The sequence below is a fragment of the Panthera leo genome, chromosome D2, assembly GCF_018350215.1.
Source record: "Panthera leo isolate Ple1 chromosome D2, P.leo_Ple1_pat1.1, whole genome shotgun sequence".
NCBI classification, from domain to species: Eukaryota; Metazoa; Chordata; class Mammalia; order Carnivora; family Felidae; genus Panthera; species Panthera leo.
In genome coordinates, this window is record NC_056689.1 from 68,461,802 (window position 1) to 68,470,873 (window position 9,072).

A 9,072-nucleotide genomic window follows, 5' to 3' on the forward strand; every position below is an offset into this window, starting at 1 on the left:
TCTGCAGGGATAAGCTGCAAACTGTGTGAACGGTTCATATTCCTCTAATTAACCCAAGAAACAGATCTGTATCACTGTTGATTGGTTCAGCCTTAGAAAACACACACACACACACACACACACACACACACACACACACACACTATCTCCTCAACTTTTCTCTCTTCTCCTCTCAATATGTGGTTTCTTTGCTGCTTCTTAACTGGAGAAAATATTAATGGTAGCTCTTGGTCTCTCTTGTTCTTTCTCTCCTCACACATTGATACATGCCAGAAACTAACCACGCCTAATTTTCAAGATGGCTTTTTAAATGCAATCTATTGTTCACGAAAACATTAAGCAATCATTTTCCCTAGATGCTACAATCTTATGTGATTATTTTTACTTTCTTTTGTGTGTGTGTACTTGTTTTTCGCATTGTGTATACTTTCACAACTGCATGTGACATGTTTACAGTAAGAATTAACTTTCATTTTAAAAAGGAAACAAAGGCAATTTGTACACAACAGTGCATAATGATTGCAGATTTGGTAAGAACTATCTGTTCAACAATAAGAATCAGGAGGAGGAATATACTCAAAAAAAAATTCTGTTGTTTGCTCTGATTATAACGTGGCTTAGTAGTTAATACGGACATAAAACATTCAAACACATGACTTTCAAGGCCATTTGAGCCTCAGAGCATTAGGCAAGAAGAGTGAAGAGGGCCCAACTGCCAGGTCAATAGAGAAAATATGGTTCACCCTCTTTCAGGGCATTGCTTCTAAAGGATTCTCTGGAGATGAAATACAGTTCATGTCAAGATCATGGCCATGGCTGTGAAGCTTAGTAAATAGACTTTCTGTACTTCCAAAAGCTTGAACACAATGTTGCTCTGCCTAGTCACCAGAGCATGATTCAAACCTGGGTTGTCTTTCACTTTTGGCATCATACCAACTGATGCTAAACCTCAATTTGGAATAAAGATGGAATAATGATGCTAAACCTCAATTTGGAATAAAGTATGTCCTAGACATACTGTGCAGTGGAGATTTTAGAAGTGACTAGCTTCAGAAAAGCAGACGTTTTTTCTCCCCATATTCTCTAATCCTTCTCTAAAGCACCAAATAGCAAGCATATGCCCAAGGATTAATGGTAAATCTCCAGTACAGTGAAAAGAGGAAGCCTAAAGCTTGACTGGCTGCTAAAAAGACATTAACAGTTACTTCTCAAAACTGCTTTAAATTTAGGGCTGCACTCATTTTTTAATGCATTTATAAAGGGCAGGACAAAGAAAGAGAGAAGGAAAGAAAATCAAGAAAGGGAGAAGAAATGACGGGAAGGGGATGGAAAGAAAACGTATGCAGGGTTTCTTTCAAATTGGAGCTGACACTCAATAAATTTGCTAAAGCTACCTTATACTTTGTATACCCTCCTTTGTTGTTAGGATTATATAAACCCATTACATAGTTACAATGTACAAATTAATCAGAGAGTGGGACATAAAATTAAGTATGTGACGTAAGGTGATATTTGAGTATGGGGATTTTTTCCCCAGCTATGACAGAGATTCCTGAATGCTGGAAGGCACCATACGGCTAGAATGTGGGCCCCAGAGAAAAAGAAATCTAAGCCCTGTGGACAGTTTACTTAGAATGAGAACATCTGTAACTTCATTATGGTGTCCATAAAAGTAAGAAGAATGCTACAAGAATTCTAGGGATTAAGAAAGAAGGTTTTAATATTGGCACACTTGAGATGCTATTGCAATTTGATGATTCTGCTCCGTGGAGCAGTATGTTTCAGACTGAAATTAGGAAGTTACTTTTCCAGGAAGAAGACATGAGAACCATGTATGCATTTACTCCAACTCTGCAGCAAGCACTGAAATAAGAAGGTAAACCACCCTTCAGAGTACTCAGAGTGCTCTCAGAAAAGCAGAGAGAGACACAGTTCCCAGTGCCTTGCAAACAGCAGAATACATCCCCAGGATTACAAGTGGTGTTTTTTTTTCCCAAGCATGTAGGGAATAAAAACCTCCTTAGCAACAGCACTGAGAAAGGCCATACTCAAACTTTGGGCAAGTGTATAAATATAAACAAGTAAATGAAATTGATAAAACAACAACAGCTTTCCTCCCCCAAATGGAAAAGCTCTTCCATTTGTATAACCAAGATTGATGAATGATACCATGATTTAAAAGACTGGAATAATTTGATGCCCACTTTCAATAATGAACATAGCATCCAGAGAGGATGGCAATAAGGACATAGCAGACCTAAACCATACTGAGACATATACAGAACATTCCACTGAAAAACAGCAGAACACACATTCTTCTCAAGCACACATGAAACATTGTACAGAACATATCATACATGAGGTCATAAAACAAATCTTAACAAATTTAATAAAATTAAAATCTTCCCAAGTGTCTTTTATGACTCAATGGAATAAAATTAAAAATCAATATCATAAGAAAAACAGGAAAATTTGCAAACATATGACAACACATTTTTCAATAACCATTGGGTTAAAGAAGAAATGAAGATATCCTGAGACAAACAAAAACAAAAAAATAGAGAATAGAAAAACAATAGAAAAACTGATGAAGCTGAGTTGGTTTTTTTGAAAAAAATGAAACTGACAAACCTTTAGCTATACTAACCAAGAAAAAAGAGGGAAAGACTCAAATAAATAAAAGCAGAAATGAAAGAAGAGACATTACAACTGATGCCATGAAGTAGGGAGGGGGACATAAGAGACTATCATGAACATTTATACACCAACAAACTGAACAACCTAGAAGGGATACGTCTAGAAATAGACAACCTACCAAGACTGAATCAAGAATAAATAGTCTGAAAAGACAAATTACAAATAAAGAGATAAAATCAGTAATCAAAAACCTCCTAATAAAGAAAATCCCAGGACCAGACGGCTTCACAGGTAAATTCTGCCAAACATTCAAAGAAGAAATAATGCTAATAATTCTTAAACTCTTCTCAAATATAAAAGAACAGGGAATATCTACAAACTCATTTTATGAAGCTAGCATTATCCTGATACCAAAGGCAGACAAAGAGACCACAAGAAACAAAATTACAGGTCAATACCTTTGACGAACGTAGAAGCAACAAGTCTCAATAAAGCCAAATTCTACAACACATTAAAAGGATCATACACTGTGACCTAATGGAATTTATCATGGGGATACAAGAATGATTCCACATATACAATTCGATGTGACATTATCACAATGAAGGATAAAAATTAAATGATCATCTCAATAAATGCAACCCTCCCACATTGGACAATATTCAACATCCATTCATGATAAAAACTCCCAACAAAATAGATATAATAGGAGATTCTTCAACACAAGTAAAATCATATATGAAAATCCCACAGCTAACATCATACTCAATGGTGAAAAAATGAAAGATTTTCCTCTATGATCTGGAACAAGAGAAGGATGTCTACTTCCACCATTTCTATTCAACACAGTACTGGAAGTCCTAGCCAGAGAAATTAGACAAGAAAAATAAATAAATAAATAAAAGGCACCTAAGCCAGAAAGAAAGAAGTGAAATTATCTCTGTTAATAGATTACATGATCTTGTATGTAGAAAGCCCTAAAGACTCCTCCAAAACTGTTGAAATGAATTCAGTAATTTTGTAGGCTACAAAATTAATGTGCAAAAATCAGTTGCACTTCTATATACTGACCATAAACTATCTGAAAAGTAAATCAGAAAATCACCACCACCACCACCACCACCACCACCACCCTCCCCCGCCAAAGAATAAAACACTTAGGAATGAACTTAACCAAGATGGTGAAAGATCTGTACACTGAAAACTATAAAATACTGATGAAAGAAATTTTATTTTATTTTATTTTATTTTATTTTATTTTATTTTATTTTATTTTATTTAAAATTTTTTCAATGTTCATTCATTTTTGAGAGAGAAAGAGAGAAGAGCATAAGTGGGGGAGGAGCAGAGAGAGAGGGAGACACAGAATTCGAAGCAGGATCCAGGCTCTAAGCTGTCAGCACAGAGCCTGACACGGGGCTCAAACCCACGAACCAGGAAATCAGGACCTGAGCTGAGGTTGGACACTGAACCAACTGAGTCCCCCAGGTGCCCCGGGAAATTTTAAAAGACATACATAAATGGAAAGATATCCTATGTTCATGGACACAAAGAATTAATGTTATTAAAATGTCTTACTACCCAAAGAAATCTACAGATTCAATGAAATCCCTGTAAAAATTCCAACGGTATCTTAAGAAATAGAAAAAAAAAAATCCTACAATTCATATGAAATGCAAATAATGCTGAAGGGCCAAACCAATTTTGAGTAATAAGGACAAAGCTAGAGGCATCATATTTCCTAATTTCTATATTTATTACCAAGCAACAGTAATTTGAACAGTATGGTACTGACATAAACTCAGACACATAGACCAATGGAACAAAATACAGTGCCCAGAAATAAACTCACACATAGATTGTCAACTGATTTTTGACAAGGGTGCCAAGATTACAAAATTGGGAAAGGATAGGCTCTTTAATAAATGGTGTTGAGAAAACCAGATGTGCACATTAAAAAAAATGAAATTTAACCTTTATCTTACACCATACACAAAAATAAATTCAAATGGATTAAAGATTAAATGTGAGACAGAAACTGTAAAACTTCTAGAAGAAAACATAGAAAAAAGCTTCTGAGCATTGGCCTTGTCAATTTCTTTGATATGACACTAAAAGCATAGTCAACAAAAGCAAAAATAGACAAGTGGGACTACATACTGAAAAGTTTCTGCATAGCAAAAGAAACAATAAAGTGAAATGGCAATTTACACAAAGGGAGAAAATATTTGCATATATTATATTATCTATCTATCTATCTATCTATCTATCTATCTATCTATCTATCTAATAAACTCCTGAAACCCAATAGTAAAAAACAAATGAGCCAATTAAAAAAAGGGGGGGGGTGGGCATCTGGGTGGCTTAGTTGGTTAAGCATCCAACTTCAGCTCAGGTCATGATCTCACAGTTCATAAGTCCAAGCCCCATATCACGTTCTGTGCTAACAGCCCAGAGCCTGGAGCCTGCTTTAGATTCTTTGTCTCTCTCTCTCTGCCCCTCCCCCATTCATGCTTTCTCTCTCTCTCTCTCTCTCTCTCTCTCTCAAAATAATAAATAAACATAAAAAAATGGGCAAAGAACCCGAATAAACATTTCTCCAAGAAGACATACAAATGGCCAATAGGTATTTGAAAAAGTGCTCAACAACTCTAATTATCAGGGAAATGCAAATCAAAACCATAATGAGATACTAAGTCAAACATGTTAGGATGGCTATTATTGAAAGAAACAAAACAACAGCAACAACAACAACAACAAAAAACACAAATGATAACACTCATTGGTGAGTATGTAGAGAAAAGGGAATCACTGTATACAGTTAGTGGGAAACTGGTGTAGTCACTATGGAAAACAGTATGGAAGTTTATAAAAAATAAACATTTTTAAAAATTATAGAACATAGGGGCATCTGGGTGGCTCAGTTGGTTAAGCATCCGACTCTTGATTTAGGCTTAGGTCATGATCTCACAGTTTGTAAGCTCGAGCCCTGTGCTGAGTTCCATGCTGGCAATGTCGAGCCTGCTTGGGATTTTCTCTTTCCCTCTCTGTCTGCCCCTCCCCTGCTCATGTTGTCTCTCTCTCTCTCTCTCTCTCTCTCTCTCTCTCTCTCTCTCTCTCTCTCAAAATAAATAAATAAATAAATAAATAAATAAATAAAAATTTAAAAAATAATAGAACATATGTTTTAGCAATCTCATTTATGGGTAGATCTCCAAAGAAATTGAAATCAGGATCTGGAAGAGATATCTGCATTTCTACATTCATTGCAGCACTATTCAAACTATCCAAGACATGGAAGGACCTACATATTTATTAATGAATAAATGGATAAAGAAAATATGGGATTTACATACAACAGAATATTATTAAGCCTTTAAAAAGAAGAAGATCCTGCTATTTGGGGTACCATGAATGAACCAGGAGGACATTATGCTAAATGAAATAAACCAGACAGAGAAGGACAAATAACACTTATACCATCAATCTAAATTTGTCAAGGTCATAGCAGCAGAGAGTAGAATGATGGTTTCCATGCGGTGGGAGAAGGGGAGCAATGAGGAGGCATTCGTCAGAGAATTCTCATCAGAGAATTTAAAGTTTCAGTGGTACAAATAAGTCCTTGAAATCTATTATACATCCTAGTGCCAATAGCTAACAATACTGTACTACATGCTTAAAATTTTTCCAAGAGAGTAGAACTTATGTTACTGTTCTTATTACACACAGAGAATTAAAAAACGGAGAGGGAGGAAACTTATATAGTTTTATAGGATATGTTTGTGACATTGATTATGGTGGTAGCTTTGCTAATGTATACGTATTCCAAACTCATCAAATTGTATACATTAAATATGTACAGTTTTTTGCTTTACAATTATATTTCCCTGACTTCCTCCACACCCACAATTATGTGACCTCCCAGACACTGTAAAAGTCCTTGTAATTCCTTCTGGGTGTTCTGACAGTGGTGAATTGCTACCACGTAGTGGCGATTATTTGCTCTTCATTCCTGAGGTCATGCCTCTTGTTTTCAATACTCTGATGCTAGTCAGAGTCAGACCAGCTTACTCTTTAAAGACACTGTGCATTCCTGACTCCTATATCTCCAAAGTCCTCTCAATGGCTCTGTGGATTTCCAAAGGAAGAGGAGTAATTGACATACTTCCTGAGCTATGCAGTGGGGTCCATTCACCAACTCCTCTGCTTAAGATTGCCTAAGAAAAAAAGCATTTGTGACTAAGGAAGCTCCAGCAAACTCTTAAAAACTTCTTTTATTGCCAATTGTGTTTGCTTCCTTGTGATTCTCTGACAGAAAAATAAATAGAAACGTTATTATCCCCAAAGGACCTGCTCAAATCTTCCCAACTAATGAGGTAATGAATTCTCTGCACTATGATATAAAGACCAAAGGAAGAAAGTTCTTTGCAGGAAGATGTAAAGGGAGTTGGTGGGACATGACTACATTCTGAAATGGTGAAAGCTGAACACAAGTGCTGCAGGATAAACGGAGTTGAAATAAAAAAAAATCTGAGATTACTACACACCTTTGGTTGTACTTTTATATATCTGCTGGTGAGAGAATGACATGCCTCTCATTGGGAAAGTATTCCTGCTACAGTTTCAGTGTATTTCTGCGCATGGTATCAGTAGTGTGCATCTGAATATGCTTGAATTGTGGACTTTATTTTGGGCTGTGGTTATGTATTTCATTTCATTTCATTTCATTTCATTTCATTTCATTTCATTTCATTTCATTTCAGAGACAGTGTGCACACAAGCTGGGGAGAGGGGTAAAGGGAGAGAGAATTCCCACCACCCTGGGATCATGACCTGAGTGGAAATCGAGTTGGACACTCAACTGACTGAGCCATCCAGGTGCCCCTGGGTCTTCATAGCTGTGGAAAACCTTGTCTTAAGAAGAAAGAGGAATTTGAAACATGAACTGGGACATATAGCAAACATATAGCCTGGAGGTGTCTTTATGGCTCATGACTACTTGAATACATGAAGAAAGGCACCACACCCATGTCTATAATGGAATGGCCCCTTTACAGAACAAGAATCAAGAGGACAGTGTCTGTAATCGGACTCCCTGAGTTCAAAATCTTGCTCTTCTCACAAGTTGTGTCTTTGGAAGTGTCTCATCTGTCTCTGTCTTACTTTTTTCTATGTGAAACGGAGAATATGGTAATACCTACTTTGGAGCTACTCTGAGGATTAAATGAGATGCGTATCCAAAACACAAAGAGCACTGTTTGGTCCATCATGGATACTCCCTATATGTGTTGTTGCCCCTGCTGTTGAGATCGATCCAGGGGAAGATAGCTCACCTAAGGCAGCCCACTCGAAGTCTATGTGCTTAGAACTGTAAACCAGAAACAGAAATCAAGTCATGAACTCTGAGTCACATTCATGGTAGCTTGAGAAAATGTCCCTAAACTGTTCCTGAGTTTTCTGGTCTTTCCAGTCTTGCTTGTTCATCCCCCAATTTTCTGTGACATGACACAATATATGTTCAATAAAAGGACTCAGCGTGCCTCTAAAAAGGAAAGCGTAGCCAGAAGAGTGCAGGATGTCTACAAAATGCTGGACACTGATGTCCTAGCTGGTAACTGGAGAAAAGATGATGCAACGAAGACAAAATAAAATGCATCCAGATTCAGAAATACTAGGACACATTCGTGGGGCTTTTACTCCCGTGTATCAAGGCATCTTTCAGTTCTTCTAACAGACACCACTCTGCCATTTCTCAGTGCCTTTGCGCATGCTGTTCTTTCTTCTGCTAATCCCATTCTCTCACCCCTCCCCATCCTTAAGATCTCAGCCTGGGTGTTATTTCCTACGGAAAGACTCTGAACCACTGTGGTAGGTCAGTTTCAACCCTGGACCACCATGCTAATTGGACTCTTGCAAAACTATCCTGTACTACAGTCTGTGCACTTAATAGAGTTTATAATTTTAGATTTGCAAGATGTTCAGTTGATGCTGACTATCCCACCACCTTGCAAGCTGCTGAGAACAGAAAACATCTGACCTGCTCATTGCTGTATTCCCAGCACTGGGCACAGAGCCTGAAACAAAGCCAAGGCACAAAAGAGGTTTGTTGAATGAATAAATGAGTGAACAAATAAATGGGCAGCGCAAAACTTTTCCACAACTATTCTAGCTTCCAGGAAGATTGTGTTGTTCCCTCATTCATACTCCCAGAGTACTTTGCAGATACACTGATTATTCTTGCTATATTATGTTCTAGTTAGCAGCTCCCAAACAAAGTTGTGAGCTCTTGGATGGCAGGGTTTATAACTAAGTTCTTCCTACTGCCACTGTGCCTAGCACATGACAGGTACTCGATTCAGATTTGTTAAAATGAAAGAAAACTTAATTCCCTCACACAATGCCAAACAACCAGCAGTCAATCCATGGCTTGTTCCA